Raw genomic sequence first — 25,470 nt, 5'->3', positions numbered from 1 at the left:
GTACAATTATAAACGACGCGAAGTAAAGAAATTACAAAAAAACTATGTTTCTTTGGCTGATCAAAGGAGCACTGAAATTAAAAAAAAAAAATTGAAGTAACATAATTTAACGATGTACTCGTATTTTCGAAATAAAATTCTATACGCGTAATTTTTTATTACTACAAACGACGTTGTAATTTTTCATCTCGTCGGGAAAAATCTTTGGATCAGAGGTTAAATTTTACGTAAACTTTTAATTTGTCGTTACCGTTTTTTTTTGTTATAATTCCAACGAGAAATTTTTTAATGCTTTTTCACGAACGAATTAAAAAGCGTCGAAAACCTTAACAGTCAATTTTTTTATTACAAAGTTTTTGTAAAAATGCACTTTGAGTGAGAAAATTGATAAAAAAACAAAACATTTTAGTTTTAGTAGTTTTAGTTTAAGTAGCCCACCGCATACAGAGAGTGATGGAGAGGGTGAGTGAGAGAGGGATTGGGAGAGCGAAGGGGTGAGTGAGAGAGAGAATGGGCGTGAGAGAGAGAATGGGTGGGAGAGAGAGTGAGGGTGATGGAGAGGAATTGAGAGACGGGTGATAGGTGGTTGAGTGTGGTGGTGGAGTGGAGAGGGAAGAGAGAGAGGAGGTGATGGAGAGTAAAAGACAGGGCGAGATAGAATAAAAACATAAAAATACATTTTTATTGTCTAGTAAAATTTGTTATAGCAAAGGTTTTGATATAACACGTTCTGAATGAGAAAAAAAATTATATTTATTTAGAAAAGTATATTTCAGTATTTATATATAATTAAAATTGAAAATTGTGCGTGCGTGTGTGAGTATACAAATAAATAAATAATATAATGTTATTTATAAGAGATAATAAGATTTACTGAAACTGAAAATTACTTAAGATTATTTAAAATACCCGTTCGCTACGGTTAATATACAGAGAATACTACTCTTAATGAGTGGTACATAAACGCACCTCTAACATTTAGCGATTGACAGGTGCTATTTTGCCATTTAAACTGACTTTTCCTTCCGCCTTGACCGTGTACCTGCCAAGTTCGGCATCAGGTAATTTGCTGCGTTGCGTTTGACTTATTCAATACCTCCAAGCTTCCAAGCAAGATGAATACAAAAAAATCATTTTTAATGAAATTTTTGTTATTTATAAAAAAAAAAAAAATTAATAAAATTGTGTTAAATTCTCCATTTGACAATAAGGTTGTATTTAATAACTTTTTTATTTTAATTTTTAGTTAGTAAAATAATCACTGATCTTATACATCCGACCTCTCAGAACCGGAATACATATTTTATTTATCCGTAAAATTTACATAAATTATTGCTTGTTTTAAGTACTCGAATTATCAGAGAGATTTTCTTGCAACAAAATTCAAAAATTAATTCTGATCCAAATTATATATAATCTGAGATTAATGTTTATTAAAACGTTGATTATTCGGACCTCCATATCCCAAACATTTTGCGACTTAAAAGCGATGACAAATCTAAGAGAAAAATAAGATTTTTAATACTGAAATAATATCGTTTGTTGAACCAAGATTCAAATTTAAGCAAATGTGTATTTATAACGAAGGTATTCGTTATGTAATTTCACAGCCGATGATAAACAGTGACGCAATGCGCTAGCATTTCACTTTATCTTCCTCAATCATAGATTTGTAGCGTATGAAAAATACCAAGTCTTGCTGAGATTAAACCCAGAACTTTCCATTGATTCTATCACTCTTTCCGTCGTGCGAATTTCCTCAGCTTCATTCGGGAAATATATTATTCTGTTTTATATTTGCGCTAGGTATATGTTCACACTTTTTCATCATCTTTTATTCATTTACTAATTATTAAATCGTAACAAAAATAAAGCTAATTAACCAACCCGTTAATTTAAATAGTAATCGATTCCTCGACTGTTCCATTCACAAAAGGTTTTTTCTGCATTTACACCCTCAGGCTGCGTAAAAATAAAAATTATAGGAAAGCAACTTGGAAGTCGTAACATTTTTATGCATTTTACTCAAAATGTATTAAACTTTCTAAATTAATGATCGTCTACACAATTTTATGGGGCCTGGTGCATATAATTTTTTGGCATCTTATAAAATTATCTTTTATACGCTTTTTATTATTATTATAATTTTGAAATTAAAAAAAAAAAAAAAAATATTGTACTTAAATTGTATTATTTTTTTACTGTTATACTTATCCGAGACATGATTAGGCATAAATGTGCCGCAAGGTTGAGTGACCATTGAGCAGCGCCCGTGCGAAGTTAGGTACGGTAATTAATTGTACTAATTGCATCTTAAGTGAAAAATAATATTGCTGTCTCTTTTACCCCATACCGAGCGTGGGAACGCACGCGCAGGTTCGGAGAATTTCAGACCTTTTTTGTTGTAGAGAAATGCGGTTGTGTAAGCCTCGACATTTGTTATCTTATTCGATCTCTTAGGAGCAGGTCGTGTTAAATATAAACGGTTTGAATATTTAATATTTCCTTTTTTAAATATGAATGGAACCAACCGGATGGAGATTTAGGCAACTTCGATTATTATTTAGTATTTTTGTTTTACTTTACCTGTATGTAACGGTTTGATCTTTTTTTTGTTAATCGATGCGTTCCCGTAAGCTGCGAAGTAATATTTTTGGAAAAAAAAGACAATCAGTAAAGAAAGAATGCAGCTAATTCGCGTAACATATTCTTATGCGAATATGTTTACTTCCAATAAGAAAGGGAAAACTGACTGGATTACGTACATAGCTCTGTTTAACGCATTTCTTTTTTATTTTACGCAAGTTCGATATTTATTTCATCGTTAACGCCTACAGGCTCATGCTCAAACTTAAAATTGTTTTTTTTTTTAAATATGACAGTGAAGTAGATAAATATTTTCGTACGTAAAAAATTAACGGGATTCGAATCTAGAACCTTTCGGACATGTCAGTTATGTGATACATTTAATCAGATAAAGTAAAATAAAATGTACATTTTTGTCAACCAGAACGGTAGTAGTAAAAAAATAACCAGAAAATTGTCCTGTTGCCATTTTAATACGTATTATACGTCGACTGTGTTAGTTAAGCGTGTGTCAGTTGACCTGAAATTTCTAATGCAAAAGGATGGATCCGTGATTTACAAAAAATATTTTAAATTTTGAGTGTTGCGAAATTAAAGAATATTGAAGGGCGCGCGTACACACAATATTTTTATTTAACTCTTACTCGTATATATTGTTAAAACAGTGTGAGGGTAATATTGCATCTGAAGTTCGTATGAATTCCGTTCTTTTTGTACAGTAAATAATTCTGGGTTCGATTTCCGGTTACGGTGGACATTATCTTACATTATTATCAGAATTCATAACATGAAAAAACAAAAAAAAATAATGTAAAAAAAATGCGTGAGTAGAAAGTGACGTTTTCCGGCCTCCGTGGCGCGAGAGTTAGCGCCTTTTATACGGAGGTCCCGAGTTCGAATCCCGGTCAGGCATTTCACACGTTACAAAATTTTGATTTTTGTATTGTACAAAATTGTTGATTAGGAAAAAAAGATTACGATAACTTTTGTTTTTAATTTTGTAAAAGTACTTTTTAAGAAATAAATAATTATTTTGGTAGAGTAACTGTCTGATAGTCTTTAATTACTACTCTACAATCCACACAGACTGGAGGCTTGTGTGTAATACACAAGCGTACACTCCCTCTCACAATCAAAATTATGAGCAAAGTTATCGGTTAGTAATTTTTTTTTTCACTCTATCTTTGTTAAGAAGCCATCTTTTTATTTAAATTGTTAGGCTTTTTTACTTCCTTGTACGAAATAAAGAAAGTATTGTGATCACGAAAAATTCCTGTTTTCAAATTTCAACAGAAATATCCATTTTGACTAGTTCGGCGTGACGTCTGTACGTACGTATGTATGTATCTCGCATAAATCAAATACGATTAGCCATAGAATGTTGAAATTTTGGATTTAGGACTGTTGTAACATCTAGTTGTGCACCTCTCCTTTTGATTGCAATCGACTGAACCAATAAAGTCCAAAAAAATTTGAATTTAAAAATTTTTCTTAACTGCAGTAATAAGCCCTCGATGAGAGATTTTTAACGATATGTCATAAGTGATATTTATTTTCATCGGTTCCAGAATTATAGCCAAAATAAATTTTAATTAATGAAATATTTGGATCTTACAAGGGGAAGGCACATCGGTTCGAATTCGACTTTATTGAATTTTTTAACTTTTTTTATTTTCATTTACACGGTCTTAATGTGATGAATAAAACTGATAGCCGGATAAGCATATTACGCTACGAACTTTTGCCAAGCTGAGAAATACTCTTAGATTTTCAGCCTAAGGGTAACGTTTTTTTTAATTGATAATACCCAGAAAAACATTAAACATGTCAGCTATCGTTCAAGCCAAGAATCGGACCCAAAACCCTCAGTATATCATTCGGTTTTTCTGTTACGGAGATGACAAAATAGATTAAAAAATCCAACAAAATCCGAAATCCGTCTAAATCTAATTCCATATTATTTAATGAACTTTCAGTTTATTTTTTGGATTGTTTCATTCATCGAGAGCCAAGTATTATTTAAGAACGACGAAATATATTTTAAAAGATCTAAATAAAATTAAATTAGGATTTACACGTGTAATAAACTGTATTAATAAATAGATCTGTGGGTGTACAATATCCATTTGATTTTGATATTGCAGACGGGCTTAACAGTAAAGTACCGAAATCGGCTAGATATGATAACTTTGAAATTTAGATATAATACTAATCATTACCTCTTTACGTACCATTTGTAGTTTTTATAATCTGTCATAACAGATGTGGCTTTGTTATTTTTCTTTTTGAGCTGATAACTATTAAAGTAATTAGAGAATGCGCTATTATAAATTTTCCAGATCCAAACCGAGTAACGAATCCGGAACATTTAGTCTAGCAGGTAAGCAACTACCTCTCTAATATTGTAGAGGTCACGTTACATCTAAAAAAAATAATACTATTTTTTTTTAATCCCTGATTTCATATTTAGACAAACACAGTAATAGTTAATAATAAAAAATGTACGCGTGGGTGAGGGTCCGTATTTACATGTACTATATTTATATGTACTATACTAGCTTGATTACTTATATAAACTGATTATTAGGTGTAATTAAATAATAAGTGAAAATCTCGTTATAACCCCTTTGTGTCTGGTTGGCTGTTAGAGTAATACGTACATTTATAGTGTAAGTGAAAATTTATTCTCATTAATATAAGTTCCGCAAGATTGATAATAAATTTTAAAAATAACAACAGTAATTTAGTATTAGACAACGCATAATGGATGGTCTGATGTTAAAAAAAATTGAGGGTGAAAGAAGCAGTTTGCGAACCAAATTTAAAATGGAATAATTTTGTTGTTTAAAAGTGTGGTTGTTGTGTCTATCGGCGACGGTCGTTGAGGTACGGGAGGGGGGAAGGAAGACAAACGCCATGATTGAAACTAAAGAAAAATAGTCATGCAGTTATTGGCGGGAAATTGTCGGACGTAGATTACTCAATTCACCGTATTTAAAGCCTCTAGCGAACAGTGTTGTTTAACCTAACTTAATCAACGCATCCATTGTACATCTCTATTGGTATATTCCGTATTACTGATTAAGGTATGTTTTATTTGCTTTTTTAATATTAGAATTTTTTAAACAATTATTTGCAGTTATCTTATTCTTTGTTTGTATTATTCAAATAAAATACGAGTAAATTAAGCAATATTTTTAACAAAAATTCTTTCGTATAAAGATTAGAATTACTGAACAAGAAAGCACTTCAGTATAATGTAAATACACCTTAAATAAAATTTCACATAAACACATACACAAAATATTTTATTAAACCTCCCCTTTGAGATTATTGAGTGCGATGTAACACCCGATAAACCGTCTTTATTCTGTTCGTTATTTACACACAACTACTGTCATTGTATTTACTAAATTAGTATCTACTCAATATTCCATTTTAAAAATATTTATAATTAAAAATGTTAGAATCCAGTTTACACTTGTTTATTTTTACGAAATAAATTAATAATTATTTATCTTAATAATGTATCTAAATAGCAGTGAAACTGTGTCGAAAAAATAAATAAAACGAATCACGTTATATATTTGTTATATATATTAGGTTATTCGACCATTAATTAAGAAGGAAAGTAAAATATATTGTGTATCAAATTAACTGTCTCATATAAGCAAAATGTATTTCACGAGGAAAAAGAGAGTTTTTAAGTATCGAATTTAATATTTCATTTTAGATATATTAACAATTTTTAAGTCGGGTAACGAGAATGAAACGTGCTACGCAAGAAAAAATTTGCATCGGTATCGTTATCAAAAATATACTCTGATTTACTGGAGCTCCTTAGTTTGATTCCCAAGTAGCTTACCGTTTGTTCACCGATCTCATTCGTGTCGTTAAATATTCATAAATGAATAGATTTAAGAGGATAGGTAGTTTGACGAACTTATCATTGTTCTGTCACTCAAGAAAATATTTTTAAATAGCGAAGGAAATAGTGAATATTTGTAAATAGTGATATTTTTTAATAGTGTATTTTTTAAATAGTGCTCTCTCTCAAAAATTTGAAAATTTTATCTGATTTAATTTTTGTAATTACAAAGGTTTTGCTATAACAAATTTTGAGTGAGAAAAAAAAAATTATATTTATATAGAACAGTATATTTCAGTATTTATATATAATTAAAATTGTGCGCGCGCGCTTCGGTTACTATACAGAGAATACTATTCTTAATAGGGAGGGAGCTTGTATATGAAACAATTCTAACATTTTGTGATTGACAAATGCTATGTTGCCATTTATACTGATTTTTTTCTTCACCGTTTACTCTTTACCCGCCAAGTTAGGCATCTCTTATTTTACCCCGTTGCGTTTAACTTATTCAATACTTTTACATAATAAATTTTCCAACCAGTAAGGAAGATGAATAAAAAAAAAAAAAAAGTCAGTCTTAAATTCTCATTCAAGAATATGGTTGTACTATTAATGATTTTGTCGTTTATGTAGTAGTGTTAAAAAGTTTAAAAAAATCATACTTAATAACTTTTTTGTTTATGTTAATTTTTTTTATTTGTATAATACAGTTAGTAAAATGATCACTGATCTTATACAACCGATCTCCTGATTAACCGGACCTACATATTTTATTTATCCGTAAAATTTACATAAATCATTGCTTGATTTAAGTACTCGAATTATCAGAGAGATTTTCTTGTAACAAAATTCAGAAATAATTTGTGATTCAAATTAAATATAATCTGAGATTAATGTTTATTAAAACGTTGATTATTCGGACCTCCATATCTCAAACATTTTACGACTTAAAAGCGATGACAAATCTAAGAGAACTTTGACAAATCTTTAAATAACCTTTTTGTTTATGGTAATTTTTTTATTTGTATAATACAGTTAGTAAAATGATCACTGATCATATACATCCGATCTCCTGATTAACCGGACCTACATATTTTATTTATCCGTAAAATTTACATAAATCATTGCTTGATTTAAGTACTCGAATTATCAGAGAGATTTTCTTGTAACAAAATTCAGAAATAATTTGTGATTCAAATTAAATATAATCTGAGATTAATGTTTATTAAAACGTTGATTATTCGGACCTCCATATCTCAAACATTTTACGACTTAAAAGCGATGACAAATCTAAGAGAACTTTGACAAATCTTAAATAACCTTTTTGTTTATGGTAATTTTTTTATTTGTATAATACAGTTAGTAAAATGATCACTGATCTTATACATCCGATCTCCTGATTAACCGGACCTACATATTTTATTTATCCGTAAAATTTACATAAATCATTGCTTGATTTAAGTACTCGAATTATCAGAGAGATTTTCTTGTAACAAAATTCAGAAATAATTTGTGATTCAAATTAAATATAATCTGAGATTAATGTTTATTAAAACGTCGATTATTCGGACCTCCATATCTCAAACATTTTACGACTTAAAAGCGATGACAAATGTAAGAGAACTTTGACAAATCTTAAATAACCTTTTTGTTTATGGTAATTTTTTTATTTGTATAATACAGTTAGTAAAATGATCACTGATCTTATACATCCGATCTCCTGATTAACCGGACCTACATATTTTATTTATCCGTAAAATTTACATAAATCATTGCTTGATTTAAGTACTCGAATTATCAGAGAGATTTTCTTGTAACAAAATTCAGAAATAATTTGTGATTCAAATTAAATATAATCTGAGATTAATGTTTATTAAAACGTTGATTATTCGGACCTCCATATCTCAAACATTTTACGACTTAAAAGCGATGACAAATCTAAGAGAACTTTGACAAATCTTAAATAACCTTTTTGTTTATGGTAATTTTTTTATTTGTATAATACAGTTAGTAAAATGATCACTGATCTTATACATCCGATCTCCTGATTAACCGGACCTACATATTTTATTTATCCGTAAAATTTACATAAATCATTGCTTGATTTAAGTACTCGAATTATCAGAGAGATTTTCTTGTAACAAAATTCAGAAATTAATTATAGTTCAAATTAAACATAATCTGAGATTAATGTTTATTAAATTGTCTAATATTCGGATCTTCATACCTCAAACATTATGTGACTTAAACGCGGTGAGAAATCTGAGAGAAAAATAATTATTAAAATGCTGAAAAAAATCGCTTGTTGAACCAAGACTCAGATTTAAACAAGTTTGTATTTATAACGAAGTTATTAGTTATGTAATTTCACAGCCGATAGTAAATAATGGCGTAATGCGCTAACATTTAACTTATCACTCCTTCATTCTCCTTCATTCGAGATTTGTAGGATATGAGAAATACCAAATCTTGCTGGGATTAAACCCAGAACTTTCCATTGACGCTACTACTCTCTCCGTCGTACGTGTTTCCTCAGCATCATTCAGGAAATGCTATTATTCTGTTTTATATTTGGGCTAGTTATAGGCTGAAATTTTTTCATTGTATTTTATTCATTTATTAATTATTAACTCGTAACAAAAATAAAGCTAATTGGCCAACCCGTTAATTTAAATAATTATCGATTCCTCGACTGTTCCGCTCACAAAATCGTTTTTCTGCATTTACACTCTCAGGCTGTTCCTTCATAAAAATAAAGATTATAGGAAAGTAATTTGGAAGTCATAAAATCTTTGTAGGCATTTTATTAAAAGTGAATTAAACTTTAAAAATTAATGATTGTCTCCACCAATAATATTTTATGGGGCCCGGTGTATATGATTTTTTTGGCATCTTATAAAATTGTCTTTTATAAATTTTTTATTATTATCTTTTTTTTAATTTCAGAAATTAAAAAATAATAAATTGTATTATTTTTTATTGTTATATTTATCAGAGACATGATTAGTCATATATGTGTCATAAATAAAGTACGATTCATTTGTCCGCTTGTTTAAATGTAAACATCTGTCATTTTTTTCTTAATTGTTAATGAACGAACTTAATTATTGTTAAAATTATTAATGTATGAATCTTTAATTTCCTTTAAAATGTTAAAGAAATAACAATAGTATGTTCTACGTCTGTTCTAGCTAGGCAGCATATTTAATATACAATTAAAAATGTGAACTTAATTAAAAGTATGAAACTATTGCAACAATATAATGAATGATTAATTCAATGTAAATTTCAACTAAGATACTTGGTTACTTATTACTTGGCAGTTATTTAATCTATACACAACCAACGAATTACTCCGCGGCTGGAATTGCTGTACAGGTATATACAGCCTTCCCTGCGGTGAAAGAAGTAAAGTTGTCATTTGTACGACTGAACTTCATTTCCGTTTTCAAAAGGGTAGTTACGTGAAACTGCTTCTTCCTAATTTTCCTTAGCGAATTCGCCAGCCGTAACTCTATAACAAATTGTTTTCGGACATAAGTTTGTAGAACTTCTTAACTTCAAGCTTTGGAATCTGTTCCCAAGTTTTTTCACTTTCTTCCTATATCATTTTGTGTAGGTATATGTATATATAATTACATAAATTAAAATATAAAATCTATAGTTTATATTTTTTATTGTTTTTAAAAACATCATTTACGGGAAGATATTTTCTTAACTAAAAGTTTGAATAAAGTTTATAAATTTAATGCGTCGATGAACTTGAACGTTTAAAAATATCTAGATGGGATTGCTCTCCTGTCACAGTGAGTAATATAATTTTTTTTATTTTACGAATTAATTTCAAACAATCGGTACACGATACATAAAAAATATGTCAGATTAAAATTAACTTTGATTTGGCTATATTTATTCCTTATAATATTTAACAGAACTATGATTAGGCATAAATATGCTGGAGGTCCGATAACGAAATTATTGCTGGGAGTGCATTTTTGGTAAGGAATTAAATGATCTTTCGACCACTCAAAATTTGCGCGCGCCCACACGCACCGAAGAGAGAGAGAGAGAGAGAGCGAGCGAGAAAATTCTCGCGCTGTCTGAGGCAGACTAATGTTTAAGAAAGGGGGTGATGATACTAACTGTGATGTTACTTTTACTTTCCAAGAGGGACTCTTACTTTTATAATTGTGGTCTCTTAAGTAAAGTATACGTTTTCATAATAAATTCTTACAGTATTTTGTATTTCATTTTATTCGCTTGTAAAATATTAAATCTCAAATTTTAAAATATTTAAACGTTACCAGAATGATAATGTTATTACTTATATTTACGAGAGTAAACGGTAAAAAAAAAATTTGTTTACTGTAGTAAAAAAGTAGTACTAAGTACTTACTACCGGGTTCGAATTCCGGTCAGAATTGGCTTTTTATCCGCTTTATTAAAATTTAAAAAATAAAAGTAAATGACGAACTGGATGTCTGTATATTGTCGATACAAATAAATATATAAAAACACGTATTTGATATTAATATATATAAGAAGCATTAATAAATTTAATATGAGATGACTAATAACCGTTAGTAGCCGCGTTATTATGGAGACAATACCGCCCTTCTGTCGGAGACTCGCTAAACTAATAGTAGAGCGTTAAACAGCCTTCAATAAACACATGCCTTACACGCTGCAATATAAACTCATATTTCGATAAATAATTAAACAAGTCTATATTATGCATTATAGACGGTTGGATTAAAAAATTCCAACCGTGTCCCCACCTACGAGGTCGGTCGGCAAAATGTTTAGTTGATGCTTGTAGAAGTATTAAATAACATTACATTTTCTGTACTTATAAACATAAAAGGATTACATAAATGTAGGAATGTAGGTTGTTTTTAGTCTTAACGCAACGTTGTTGTATTTATCTGGCCATCTTATTAGAACCTGAAATTTAATCGAGTTAATTACAAGTTTTACTGATTATTCTTATCCTTTAATGCTTTATTTCATTTTATAATTGTTAGCTTCTAAATCTGCTGGTCTCGGGTTTGATTCTGGGCAAGAATTTTGTGTTTTTTTTTTAAATATCTCACTAATTTCATCTACCTCTTATTCCACGCTCGTTAAAATACAAGTGTAGGATATTACGAGGTCGTACTGTAAATAAAGCTGGAAAAATTTGATCTGTTATTATTTAACATTAAAGTTTTTGTTTAGTTAGAAAACTACTGTACAAAACCGATCAATTTTATCGTAATAATTTTAATATATTTATTAAAATTAAAGAAGATTAATTATTATTTTTAATAAAATGTAAATATAAAATAATCGACCAATCATAATTTAATTTAATTATGTCGGATGTATATATAAGAAAAAAGGCTATTAACGTTGTTACTCACATGTAAGCAACTTTACATGTATTTTGTTGTATTTTAATTGTACCATCACGTGATCAGTACTGTCCGACGGCAGCCAATCAGAGCGAAAGTAGCCACCTGCGTTGTTCAACAACCCCCCTCACTCCGTCACACCATCACTCGCATAGTCTAGACTGACTGTTGTTTTTACTTGATGTCATCCCATAAAAATTAAACAAAAAAATAACTAACTACCTCTAATATTACTCTTTCCTAAAGTCCTCCATCAGCGTATGACCCCGATACAATTTTATAAATTATATTTATCATCGGCTATTGAACAATTTTTATATTTATTAAAATATTTGTTACTATAAAAAAAATATTTTATTAAGTTTATTTATTATTGAACATATCGTTTTAAACGTAATCTGAATTTTTAAAAATATAGTGAAAAAATATAGTACCTTCAAAACTAAAGTGATACACCGATGGTACACTAGGGGAAGCTTTTTATTTAATCAAATTTAATTTGATTACACACATAGAACATTTGATTACACATAGAACTCCATACATGTGTTCATCAGTAATCAAAGAATTCACACACACGTGCACACGGACGTTGAATCCCGGTCAGGCATGGCATTTTTCACAGACGCTACAAATCATTCATCTCATCCTCTGTACATTAATGCCTAACTGCGGCTCCGGAGGTTAAACAAAACAAGGGATAAATCTGTTACCAGATTTTTGCTTTTTAATTTTAATTTAATTTTAATTAAAATAATAAATAACATTTACTTCTTAGCAAATGTTACGCATTCGTACACAATTTACTAAACAATTTACACGAATCACGTTTACCGGTACAAAACAAAGTTCTGATATTTATTTATTTTTTATTTTATTTACAATTTAAAACTTACATGATCATCCGTCAGACCTAAGTCTGTCGACAGATATACTAAAGAATTATTATTACATTATTAAGTGGTTAATGCAATAACCAATTTTATGTAACAACTAAAGATATTATTAGTTTTTGTAATAGTTATAATAGTAGTACAATTATAAAAATTAATTTAACAAAATTAAACTATATACTTAAAAACTAATGAACAAATTATTTCTTTAATATTTGTAATGTATTAGATTTAGTAACTAAAACTATATTCAAGAAACAAAACTATACTTAATTACAACAACGAATTACACAATATCTTGTTGCAACAATTACATAAAGAAAATAAATAACTAAGCTTTAACCATTCAACAATACATTATTTATTGATTTACAATAATTATCAACATTAAAAAAAAAATAACTATAATCATGTTATAATTGTCTGGACTGCCAGTATAAATCCAACATGAATCCTGTTAGTACCTATTATGTTATAGTTAATGCCCACTCGATGAGAAGTTTTTTTAAATCATTTTTTTCATTTTTACATTATTGAGGTGATTTAAAGAATTAAGTAATGCAGGAACAACATACTTCTTTAATCGTTTACCGTAAGTATTATTATATCTATCTGTAATAAAGCTCATCGCTTTCAAATTGTATCCGCTTTCTACATTTACCCTGTATTCACTGTTGTAAAAGTTCTTAAAAATAATTAAGAATTTAAGAACTTTTACAATATATAGTCGTAATTGCAAAACTTAGTATTATATTTTAGACAGGGTATACGTAAACGTAATAAATGATAACGATGATGCAAGTTAGCGTTTTATTAAAACGCTTGAAAGCAACACAGTGTGATTTGACTCGCTGTAAATGAAATCGGTTTAGTCGTCTCGTTAAAATTTGCTACCTAATTAAACGGTCCAAACATTTTACATAATGTACAACAGAAATGTTACTATTAATAAGAATAGTATTTATGCAATTAGCAATGTTATTTCTTACTGAGAAGTGGATCGCACAAACTTTATCCATGTTTAAAGTTAGGATTTGCACGGCGGCTCGGTAACTTTATGTAAGAATTTAGTTTCCACGAGAAGGTTTACAAAGGTTTATTCTGTTTTGTGTTTTTGTTTGTTGATTAATGCATTTCCAAGTCGATGATACAGTGAAATGTATAACAGGACTACAATTTAATTTATACTCAAATTAGTGACACCGTAAATCTAAGTAGGTTTTCAAACAATGAGAGTTATATTCAATGGAAATATCTGTAATACCACTAAGTTAGCAAACGTATCAAAATTCTAAAAAAAAACTATGTTTGAAAAATTCATTCTGTTCTTCGATAAACGGTAAAATTAATATTTTTTCACGTTTCAGGGCCGGCCCAAGGCAGTAGGCAAGGTAGGCGACAAGTCATAAAAATATATTTCGATTACTTGAATCTAGAAAATAGAGTATTTAAATCTTATCTGAAAGTAGTAGGTACTAGTTTTAGTTGTCGGTAACTCGTTAAAAATGTAATTTTTTTTCTCAATAAAATAATTTTCGGTAAATCTGTATTATTATTATTATCTTAATTTAGTTATATGCCATTTTTCTGGTTAACATGGTTTTTTATAATTCTGTTTTTTTTTTTTAATTTTTACATTTTTTTGAAGCTTGGGGTGGAATTTTTAGGGTTTGCCTACGGCGGCAAAAACGGTAGGGCTGACCCTGCGTGTTTATCTGTTTTAATTTGACGCGTTAACTTTATTCTCATATAAAATGGAAGAGTAATAATTCAAAATTAATCGAGATAAAAGTTAATTAATTAATAACAAAGGAAAATTTATATTTCAAAAAAGTCGATATTTTAAGGCGCTAACAGGAAGCGGTTACACCGCTTATAAGGCTGTTATCACAAGATCTGACTGACAAACACTGTGTTAAATGGCAGTAAGCATCTCATTGTAACGCACACTGTTTATTGTCGTGCCCCTTTTCTCATAATGTTCCAGTACTGGGCCTTTACTGGTGAGTCCCAAGAAACCGTAAGCATCAGTTTTCCTGCGAATGGTTGGGAATTGAACATTTTTTTGCAGGGAAAATTTTTTGGGTGTTTCCATTCCATACTCTGCCATTTACTCTCTGGATCCATGATGGATCCATGTTTTGTCACCGGTGATGATGTCCCGTTCGTTACCATAGCGATCCAAATGTTTTTGGCAGATGTCCAAGGGCGTTTGTTTATGCGACTGTGTGAGTTGTTTTGGGACCCATCTTGCAAGAATGTATGAAACCCAAGTCTGTTGTGGATGTTTTCGTAGGCAGAACCGTGACTAATTTGCAGATGATGTGCCAGTTCATCAGTAATTTCTTGTCTGTTTAAGAAAACCATGTCACGTGCACAGTCAATGTTTTCCTCATTTGTGGGGTTAAACAGACATCCGGCTCCTTCGTCATGTGTAACACTTGTGCGACCATTTTTGAATTTTTCAATCTATTCGTAGACACTCTGTTGCGGCAACACACTGTTCCTGTACTGTACCAAAAGTCTGATTAATTTCAACCCCTGATATACCTTCAAAAAACGGATCACTGAATGTTGCTCTTTGGTGCTAACAGAATGCGGAGCAGCCATGGTTAATAGCAGGGCAGTGATAATGGAACTAATCTGCATCATCTAATCTGCCCAGACATACTAAACTTAAACCACGCATGCATCATCTACGCAACACGACAGTACTACATAAACAAAAATATAACTAAATTGCGGGTAATAATTGACTTACCCTCCTATTTACATACAGAGAAAGAAAAAATGGACTCTAAAAAGGCTAATCTAAATAAATTAATAATATTTTTATGGGTAATAGACATTTTGTATTATCAGTTTTCTTGTTCTTATTTTATTTTTAAAATAAAAAAAGAATGTTACAAAAAATGTATATGGTATACATATGTATCACTGCCCACATGGTAAGTGCACTGACTGTGAATGGTCCGTGGTACATATATGTATGTACCAAGGCCTGACTGCCACAGATTTGGTAATGGATGTCCACTTTTGATGGAACTTACATTATTAATTCTTAAGTCTACCGACCAAGTAAAAAAATATATTTTCTTTAGGCCCCAGAGTTGTACCCTATAAAAGGTTAAAGAGATGAATGAATCTCAGTCATTCAATTCTTGGGTTGAGATAAGATGATGATCAAAATGAAAAAAAAAATGATGCGATTGGAAAATCCATAAAATAAATTTACGCTAGTGAAAATGATTCTAACAAATATGACATCAACATTCAGCCTTAAAGACTCATTACAAGTCTTATTAAAGATCTTGTGCGGCTACTCTTGTTATAAAAAAGTTAAAAATCTTACAGTAATAGAATGTAGATTAATGATGCGTCCAAGAATTTGTGGATATTTCAAATAACTTTTCACTTGTTAAAAATAAATATTTTTATTAATAGTCTATTAATTATGATTCTGGCCATCTAAAAATATTCTGCTGTAAGATATTTGTATGCAGTTTATTCAACTTATGAATTTATATTGTTCAAGCTGTAACTTTCTTCTACCCACAGTAAAAATATATAAATGACTCGTATATTTATTGGTTTCATAATTAATTTTAGGGTTCTATTATAATGTTTATTTCATAATAATATACTGTATGTTCAAAAATTTTAATGTATTGAGAATTCAAATTATCTACGTCCTGATTTGTTTGAATTTTTAATGTTTAATTAAACATAATTTCTATGTTTTTAATTTTTACGTTTTTAATTAAACGTGAATGTCTCTTTTCTTTTTCCTTTTTTTTGAAAGCATTATGTATTCATTTTTTAATTTATGCATTAGGTTGAATCAATTACATTTATTACCAAATTACAGCTGGATTTATAACGTCTTCTATAAAATTAAAAACTGTAAATAAAATTATTGAAAATAATGAATGCTATAATAAAAGATAATGTTAATTCTTGAATTTAAAAATCATAATCTGTTTACAAATATAAAAAATAATTAATTATGCAGAAGTGATGCATTAGTAAAAAAAAAAAAAAGAAGGGTAGTATAAATAATTGAGCAAAAGAACTAAAATTTGAAAGGATTCAGAAAAAATTCTAACTTGCTTTCTAAGCGATTATTACCCTGAGCAATAAATATAATAAGCGCAATTAAGTTTATTAATTTCTTACAACTAATAATGACTACCAATTAAAAATATAAATAGTGTATTTCATTGATTTTTTGTCAAAATTATGAAAAATCATTTTAATATTTTATTTTGTATTCTATTAAAGTAGTACTGCCAAAGAAACTAAGTTAATAACCGGGTCTAAGCCACACCATCAGCCAGGTGAAAATAAATTATAGTGTGTGATTACAACAAAGAATCTTCTAATAATTTGTAATTAAAGAATATTTCTAATAATTTGTGATATAATATACTTTATACTTGTTCTTTTGTGCGTATTTATTATTGTTGAAGTTTGAAGAGAATCTTTAGGAATTCTGAAAATTACAAATTCATAATTATTATTTAAACATTTAGAGTCTTACATAGCTGCACAATGTTCAATTAAAATAAAGATGAAAAAGGACTGTAAATCTAACAAGAATTTCCACTACAACTGTTGGCAATCTTGGCCATCACTTAATAATTCTACGCAGAAAAAAGATTTGCACTAATTAGCATAATGTTGCTAGCGTACAAGTATTCTACACAAACATGGAGAGACTATTTATTTTTAACCGATGACTGAGACAGAGAAGGGTTTCAAAGAGAAGCTTTCTCTTTTGTATACAACTAAAAAGTTTTACTGAAAATAAAAACTTTTTTCCTAAATTTAACTAATATTGTACTTATGTTTACACTAAGATACATTTGTCTCTTACAATATTAAATAATTTAACTGTAATCTGGTGAATATTTCTTGCTCATTGTTTCAGATTCCTCCCGCTAAAGTTAATGAACAAGAAAAGCTGTAATCATGGCAAACAGGGCTGTAAATAAGAAAAAAAGTATATTAAACCCGTTAGCATAACACCGACAAAAGTTAACAATTTTTTTATCAGAATAAATTATATGTTAATATTGTGAAATTTAATAATTGATATTGATCACCTTACTTCGTTATTTCTGACAATAATAATTACAAAATAAATAAATCGCACATTTGATTTAAATAGAGAATTATATTTACCATTCCTCATTAAAATAAAAACAAATTGCTCTCTTCTCAATTATGTATTGTTAAAACATATTACCATGAATTACACTATAGAGAAATGCTTTTAATATATAGTGTTTTTTGTGCAATTCAAATAATTTTTATCGTAGCATTCAATATAAGTGTTACAGACTTGATTTTACATCAAATTTACTTCTATAAATCAATACATACACTCCTCTTCTAGTGGTTATATAAAATAATCAAAAAATTCAAATAAAATTTTTAAAAATCACAGTATTGTTAAATTTAAAGAAAAATTTTAACTTTAATAAACATCAACAACTTGTCGATTCCCACCGTTTTAAAAAAAAATGTTATTCTAGTTATATGCATTTAATAAGGTGAATACTTTTACCTAATAATAATAATAAGGTGAGTACTTTTTATGTGATTTCAAATCTGCAAACCAAATTTAAATTGGTGGGCAGGGCATTTTGTAACGCAAATTTAAAGAAAACCTGATTAACAAATTACATAGCCTAATCAAAAAATTACATAGCCTAAGTAATAATATAATATGTAATAATAATCAATATGTAATAATAATATAATAATAATATGTAATATATGTAATATTAATCAAATTACATAGCCTATGATATTACCTTACCTAATATCTGTTTTCTTTAGTTTTCTTCTGAATCATCATCAGGAATATCCCTTTTCATTCTCCAGCAGCAATTGACAACCGTCTTTAGGCACCATTTTCCCTAGAAGCATGTTTCAGTCTTTGACATATTTTGAGGAAAGAGTTCATCGGACTTATCAGTTATATTATTAAAGTTAAGTGGAAAAAATTTCAAACGTGAATGTAAAATATGTAATTCTCCTCTGTTAATTTTATCCATTCATTTTTTGCAAAGTCTTTTTTATAATAGTTATGATATTATGTTTGTCCCAATTTTTATTTCATGTCCTTTTTTTTGTCTTTATTATCCCATTTTTTCTTTATTTTCTGTACCCAACTTCACATTTAGACACAACTATATTGTGGTAAGAATCAATGTCTCTTCGTGAATGTAATTTACATCCTACAATTTATTTTGGAAATCTCAAAGCAGGTCAGCCCACTTAACTCTTCTAGCTTGACTAATACCTGTCCTATGTGCACACCTGGCTTCATTAAGTGTCCCTCTAGCTTGGAGGATGCCTGGACAGTCACCACCCCTAACAATCTTTGCAGTCGCCTTCTTGCTCTGAGGCACTGGCTATGTAGCTTCAACTGGATGGCTCAGCAGGAGCCTCTGCAGCCTACCACAGAGACAGGCTCATACTTGGCCTAAAGCTGTCGCCCCGCAAAATTTCACTGTGAAATACCCACTGGTCACACGTGAACCGTCCACCGACCATGATCACATCGATGAACCGGCCAGTACATCCCACCCTGCCGCAACTGAGAACACACATCTATTTAGATATATTTTTAACTAAACAAAAAATATTGTTTGGCAGCTTCTTCCTAAGTTTTTGTTTGTCTACGGTATTCTTTTTTTTCTCATGTGATCTTTGTTCTTCAGTAAATGTATTACATTTTACCATCAGTAGTATATCTTATCAAATTACAAAAAGAATTCTATGATAAGTTTAAATAAATTTCATTGTGAAATACAGAATTGATTATATAAAATATTATAATCCAGATAATTAAAATTCTGCAAAAAAAGTAAAAAGATTTTCTCAGTACATTATGAATCTTTTTTTAATAAATTACAATAATAAATAAATAATCCATGTAGAATTCAAAGTTTGTTATCAATAATTATTATTATTATTATTATTATTCTGTTTCAGAGGATTTGAACCAATTTAGTAAAAAAAAATTGCTTCATGTATTTTGGGAGAGAGGAAAATACAAAATTAATTTTTGACTTTGCCAGAAGAATCCAACAACCTGATAGATTTTCCAAGTCAATGTGGGATAAGGCAATTAAGGTAAATTTTGTTGAACTTTTAATGGAGAGATAAAATTTGAATCTAAATGTAAATCCTGATCATTTTCTGAAATTAACTGATAAATTTATGTAACTAATACATACAGGTATGTTCACGCCTTACTTTTGCACTTAATCTTTATCGCTACTGATTTATTGCATATTTACCTTGTTCTTTATATCTAACATTTTAGCTTTAGTATTCTGTAACATCTGAAGAAGGTACTGTGTATCTAAATACTGTTATGTCTAAATAAAACTAGAGAAAATTAAAAATATATTTCTTTTCATTTTCCAGTTTTTTATTATGGATTTTCACCAAATAAAATCATCATCTGTCAATGATTTCCTCACATTTGGTTTTCAACCAAAAGTACCTTATACTAAAGATAAATGAAACTTAGAACTGACAATAGGAGCGCATCAGCCAGGAAAGTACAAGTCGCAGGCGTTAGGAACTGGATACTTAATAATAAAGGTAAGATAGAAAAACTCAATGGTGAAACTGGAATATTTTAAGTCCAAAAAGCAAATATCACCCTTCAAGCTAGAAACTATTTTCAAATGGAAAATACTTTTATTCCACTAAATCTCTTGATGAAACTACCACATTTTTTTTCAATTTTATGTACAAAAATGTATATTTTTGTTTTTCTGGTAATTATTTGTATCACAATATTATATTTTTACTAATAATGGACTTAAAATAGTTTGGCTCAATTAACTTCAATTTGTTTTTGGACTTGGGAGTAAAACCAAACTATCAAAAAGTTTTATTTTTTAGAATTTTCTATTTCAATATAAACTTTCATGGGCTGGTTATAAAATTTAATATTTTTAAAGATTCAGGAACAAAAATTAATGGAGTAATTGAAAGTTATGATTATTTAAATTATAGTATGCAGGTTTTCTTTAGAAAGTAAGTCTATGTGAAAATATTTTTTTTGAATAATGCATCATTTTCATTGTGAGAATCTTCCTAAAAAAGGTAGCCTACCAGTCCTATTGAAATAATAAAATTTAGCCTACACTAATAAGAAATAAGTTATAACATCAAAAAAAAGAACAATATTTTCTATATGATTTATTGTAAACTCGTTAATTTTAACAATATCCACAACAAAATAATAATACTGTGTTTAGTAATAATATTATGTCCATTCACAATCTAAATAATCATGATTAATATTCTCAGTTGTTGGTATACTTCTGAAATATAGATATCTTCATCTATTCATTTTAGATCAGTACATAAATCTTCATACTTTTGTTTACTTGTATTTTTTCCTTGTATTTCTTCTCAGGTCAGCTTTTTGAAAATATTTTTCAAATGAAGTCTTGTAGAAATATACACCATGTTTCCTCTTAGCTACCTGGATCCACATCATGTCTGTAATTCGAGCGTCTTGTTCAGTTAAATTATTAAAAATAAAATGTATAATACTTTTTATTTAAATACAGTATTTTATATTTTTTTTATTAAATTACAATTTTCATCCTAGTGTAATAAAGAATTAAAATCTTTAAAATAGCTACAGCCATTCTTTCAATGTAGATATTCTTTCCACTTTCTTTAAAAATTTTCCCCAATCAGAGCATGTTATTTCCTCGGTTTTAATTGTTTTTTTCTTCTTTTTAATTATGCTGTGATTGTATTCACTTTTGCACGAGTGTGCCCAGGCAACAATTATTTGTGGTTGATAATTTGTAAATTTTTCTATTAATTACATGTACATTATAATCATATCGTGTTTTTTATTTTGGCTTGAACAATTATTTATCAGACCAGATATTAAGTTCATATCATCTTGCAAATATTTCCCTGCTCATTTTAAGAAGCATGATGATATTTCATTTCCTCTACACCCTCCAGTGGTTTCATCATAATCGTGCAAAATGAATCTGTTGTTTTTGGATCATCATTGTGAAAATTAATGTCCATAGCTCTCCGAGATAAATTGATTGTTTGTCATAAAGGAACGGGATAGGCAAGAGTTTCTGTAAATCCACCATTAAAAGTTGGCTTCCTTTAGGATTCTCTGGGAATGCAGTCATAAGATTTCTTGAAATTTACAAATGTTATCTCCTTGTCTGTTTCTTTTCCTGTTGTAATCCTTTATTAGCTTGAGATTTATGATCTGGTCTGGACAGTTCCTCCAGGATCTGAAACCTCCCTTGTATTCTCCTAGTTCTTTCACAAGTTGTGTACCGATCCTGTTGAGGATGATTCTTGAAAGAATTTTGTATGTTTTGTCTAGGAGTGAGATTCTCCTGTAATTGTTAGGGTCTGTTTTGTCCCCTTTTTTGTGTAGCGGATGGATGAGAGCTGTCGTCCAGTGTTCTGTTAGTTTTTCTTTGATCCAGATGTTGACAAGCTGTTGAAGGACAATTTTATTTATCTCCTTCCTACATGTTTCCAGATCTCTACAAAAGTCTGATCTTCTCCTGCTGCTTTGTAATTCTTCATCTCACCCAGTGCTTGGTAGACTTCTTTTATTATGGGAGGGTTAATATTTTCTGGTGGTGTTGTTGTTGGGGTGTTGGTGTTGAAGTTCAGGAGTTCTGTCGGTTCTTCGCAATTTAGGAATTTTTGAAATATTTAGCTTGTTTTTCCCCTTGCCTTTATTGTTATGGGTCAGTTCACCATTTTCATTCTTTATTGGTAGGGTTCGGGGTTCGTATTTTTGGAACTGATTTTTGAAAGTTTTGTAGTAGTCTCTTGGCTGCATTTTAGTGAATTCCTCTTCTATTGGCTTCAGTGTGTATTTATGGTGTTGTCTTTTTATTCTCTGTGAGGTTTGGCTGATTCCTTTTCTTTGTTTTACAAGATTTTGGAAGGATGTTTCTGATTTTTGGGATTGGTGAAATAGCCATGCTTTAGTCTTTTTCCACTGTTTTGTCACTTTCACTGATCGACCATTTATGTTTTTTATGAGAATTTATTGGGGGCAAATTATTTTATGATTTGTTTAAGGTTGTTGACCAGGTTTTCGAGTTTATCCTTGATTGTTATTTTTTCGGTTGCTTTTTGGTAATTTTCATTGTTGATTAGTTGGGTAGGATCCTTTTTTTTTGTAGTTTTAGGGGTTTAGTTTTGTTGCTTTCTTTGGGGAGTAAATTTAATTTTAATTTTGACTACATAGTAATCTGAGCCTGTGTCTACTCCTTGGAAAACTTTTACATTGTAGATCTCTTTGTGATGGTGTCTGACCATGAAGACATGGTCTAGTTGCCATTCTCCTTTAGTGTAGTCAGGGTGTTTCCAGGTTTTGAGTTTTTCAGGTTTCCTCTTGAAATATATGGATTCAAGATTAGGTTGTGGTTTCTGCAGAGATTGATGAGTCATCCATTTTTGTTTGTTTTCTTTTGGGCGGACCATTTTCTGATGATGTCACGCTATTTTCTTTCTTTGCCCAGTTGACCATTTAAGTCTTATTTAACATTGTTTTTGGGGGTGTTATTTATAGTCAGGTTGAGTAGATCCCAGAATTTTTTTGTTTCTATGGTCATTTGGAGAGTTAATTTTATTGTTAGTGGGTGCACGGGTGTTTATTATAGTGTAGATTTTATTAGATGCTTTTAGGGTGAGTGTTGAGATTCTTGGGGATTATAACTTGAATTCTTGTATAGAGTTTATTATTTTGAGGCTGACTAAAAAGCCTGTTCCAAATTGTGGGATATTTTTCATCACTCTTATCCCATTTATACACCACCTTTGTAGAGTCTATTTCCTTGAGATTTCATGGCATTCTGGTCAGTGTTTCTTATTTCCTGCAGACCCATGATGAGAATTTTGTGTTGGTCCATTACGCCAGTTATTATTTTTAGCTTACCAGTCTGCATGAGCTTGTTTACATTTGTGTGGAAATGTAGGTAATTTGCTTTCATTTGATATTGGACTTTTTCTTGTTTATGTGTTCATTCTAGTTAATCATGTTAAATATATAATGCATTATTTTATTTTCTCACTATAAAAATATCTAATGTATTTATTCATTTTTTATACTGCAGCTTTTTTGTGTATACAGTTTTCCTGGCTAATACAACTAATTTAGCTATTAAAGGGAAAGTATAGTAATTGATTTCAAAAAATTATCAAAAAATCACTTTTTTTTAAACTGTGCCTCAAGGGGACATTTTATAAAAAAAATAAATTTTCACCAAAAACAAAATCCTTACTTTATATGAATTACAAAACAATTGTTTGATGTTATCCCTGAGCCCAATATGACTGTTTTTATAAGTGAATTTTAATACATGTTTGTATGTTGGCTTACTTGAAGTTTAATAACTATGAAATCTCTAAACCAATTTTCTTCAAACTTGTAGGAAGATGTCGTCTTTAGAAGAATTTATTATATTAAATTTTTGCAAAATTTGGAAAAAATGGTTGTGGGGTATTTTGGCCAAAATAAAGTTTAAAAACTTTAAATTGATCATATTAACAAGAAATTTTTCGTATTAAAGTTGAAGTCTTTTTTATCAAGATAACAAATTGTCCAATTTTTTCTTTTTTAGCTATTTCTTGCTTCACAAAAGGAGTTAATGGGATATTTTTACATGAATATTTTTTACATCAGTGGACCTTTAAATGACTATAAAAAATTTTTCCCATTCCATTCCTGTAATCCGTGGCAACAAAACATCATTTTTTTAATTTTTTAAAAGTTTAAAAACTTAGTGAATACCCATTGAGGTTTAAAATGTGAGTATTGATATCAGGGTCGGATTTAGCCTTTAAACCACTCTGTGCAAAAGTAAAAAAATTGCGCCTCTCTGTAACTACAATGTAAGCTTTCTAAAAGAAAAAGGAATACAGGCTTTTTTACATTTTTTAGCGAACGTCCAAAAACAACTCGGTAATTGACACAAATACTTATAATAACTTTTCACTTAAAATACTTAATTTTAAAAAAACAGTTAACAGGAGTGTGAGAGAAATTTTTTTACAAACTTTTTTCGTTCAGAGAATTCTCTAGTTAATTCAGAAACATCTTAACTGTTATTGAGTTCATATTTAATTCCTAATATAGCGAGGTCTGACAATCTTATTTGTGATGTTCGCAAATGGTTCTTGTTTATTTTTAGTTTGGAAAACTACGTTCCCCGGTTGCAACACATATTGGAAGAGTTAGTAAAAATCTTAGAGCAATGCTCAAGTTTGGAGCAAAATTCATTTTTGTTATCAGTTATCAGTTGTATCAAATCTTCCAAAGGCGGTAAATCTTTTTTCAGTACAGAAAAACCATTAGTATATAGAAATGGGGAGTCTGGGACAACCTTGACCTTTGACCCTCCCCCCACTGACGTCAAAAAAAATCCCCCCTCTGACATCACAAAAAAAATGAATTATATGTAGGACAAAGGAACAGATTTGAATAGATGAAGAAACAGAAGCACTAAAAATGGGAAGAGGAATTAGGCAGGGATACTGCATATCACCAATCCTTTTTAACATTTATGGAGCTCAACTAACCGAAGAAGTTTTGGAAGATGAGGTGGATTAGGATGAGATTTGGTGGATGAGGATGATTATGTGACAGTAGGGGTAGAAAAAATAAAGACAATTAAATATGCCGATG

General features: G+C 29.6%; 1 protein-coding gene across 7 annotated transcripts in view; it reads left to right on the top strand.

The window, feature by feature from the left end:
- LOC142332872 (uncharacterized) overlaps positions 1-25,470 on the top strand; it is a 76,275-nt gene that overhangs the window by 25,010 nt on the left and 25,795 nt on the right. For 5 of the 7 annotated variants that reach the window (XR_012758421.1, XR_012758424.1, XR_012758423.1 and 2 more), the window contains 2 exons: positions 19,749-19,889; positions 20,187-20,366. The gene's annotated coding sequence lies outside the window, so the exon portion shown is untranslated. Of the gene's footprint in view, positions 1-5,551; positions 5,673-18,587; positions 18,740-19,748; positions 19,890-20,186; positions 20,367-25,470 lie in introns of those variants that run through there. The other 2 variants (XR_012758422.1, XR_012758426.1) reach the window with 2 other exon arrangements.

The sequence above is a fragment of the Lycorma delicatula genome, chromosome 12 (assembly GCF_047948215.1).
Source record: "Lycorma delicatula isolate Av1 chromosome 12, ASM4794821v1, whole genome shotgun sequence".
Lineage (NCBI taxonomy): Eukaryota > Metazoa > Arthropoda > Insecta > Hemiptera > Fulgoridae > Lycorma > Lycorma delicatula.
This window is presented reverse-complemented; position numbering and strand designations above follow the sequence as displayed.